The following is a 1,564-nucleotide window of genomic DNA, read 5'->3' as shown; positions in this document are numbered from 1 at the left end:
CTAAACAGCTATAATTTCAGTAAACAGCTGGATATAACAAAAAGCATCTGTAAAAAGCATAAACAGCACAAAGTAGCAGAAAAAAACATAAAAATWGAAAAAGCTTAATTTTAGCTGAAATAGCAGAAAAAAGCTAAAAAAGTAGCTTTAATTAGCAAAATTTTTTTTAAAAAGAGCAGAACCAGAACAAAATATGTAAGGTTCTGTAAAGATTTAGAAACATTTTAAATTATTTTAAGGATGCTGWAAACAGCTCCATTCATTTTCAACAGCAAAAAAGTGGCTAAAAAAGTGAAAGAGCTAAAAAAATATAAAAAGCTGAAATACCAAAAGTGCCAGCAGCGTTCACATGAATGAGCTGAACGTTTTCACACATGAATTATTGAAACAGCACAAACATTGTGAAACGAGTCAGATGATGAAAAAATGAAGAAAATAATCTCAGTGTGAACGCTGTGAAGCCTCACACTGTATTATTATTGTTGTTTTGTTGTTGTTGTTGTTATGACTGCCTCATATTTAATTCATGATTTTAAAAAGGACAAAAATCTTTCAAAATAAAACTAAAGCCTTTAAAATAAGCAGGTCCAAAAACTGATTTTCAGTTCAAATAATTCATATTTAAAAACAAACAGGAATTTATTTGTGAATCTAAACATGTTTTAATCAATAAACTTTATTTTTTTCATGTATTTATTGTTGTTGCAGGTGTTTGTAATGAAATATTTTCCTTTGTTAAAAAGCGGTGTGTCTCTGATTAAAGGTGAGCGTGTGGTTCTGCTGACTCACCAGGTGGAGTTCCTCTCCTCCTCGCCCTTCATCAGCTGAGGAAGACTCCTTGTGTTAGGCTCCGCCTCTCTGCAGGAAACACAACAATCATCTCAGAGCACCCCCACCTTTTACACTTCAGATCCTGGAGGTCAGGACTCACCTGGAGGTTTCAGGTGGGGCAGGAAGAGGACTGGCAGAGACACAGACCACCACCACCACCATCATCATCATCATCATCATGGCGGGAAATGGAGAAGACTTCATCTTCTGATGGAGCTCAGTCAGACTGAAGGGTTTTATACCATCATCTGGTCCAAGGTCTGTTTGGAGACCAGACTCTGTTTTCTGTCCTCGGCTGGAGGTCCTGCTGGAGGTCCTGCTGGAGGTCCTGCTGGAGGTCCTCTGATGACTGATGATGTTGTGGTTGGAGCAGATCCACCTGCTCTGGTGTCGTCATCATCTTCATCTTCATCAGTCCAACACAAACTGAGCAGCTCTTTCATCTGTTTAGTTTGAGCTGATAAAATCTGTCCAGCTGTCAATCATCACTTAGAAGCTCCGCCTCCAGAACCCACACCTTAAAGACTTGTGGACCTGCAGCTGTCCACGAGGACAAATGTCTTCTAAAGACAAGGACATCTGGAGGAGCCGAGGTCAGGCCTCGAGACCCAACCTGAGCTGAAACCACACCTCTCTGAACCCAACGTCCCCACTTTGATGGTTAAAAACACACGACCTCACTTGTACAATAAACAAGAACACACACACACACACACACACACACACACACACA

Source organism: Austrofundulus limnaeus, unplaced genomic scaffold (genome assembly GCF_001266775.1).
Source record: "Austrofundulus limnaeus strain Quisiro unplaced genomic scaffold, Austrofundulus_limnaeus-1.0 Scaffold2812, whole genome shotgun sequence".
NCBI lineage: Eukaryota > Metazoa > Chordata > Actinopteri > Cyprinodontiformes > Rivulidae > Austrofundulus > Austrofundulus limnaeus.
Note: the sequence above shows the minus strand (reverse complement) of the source record.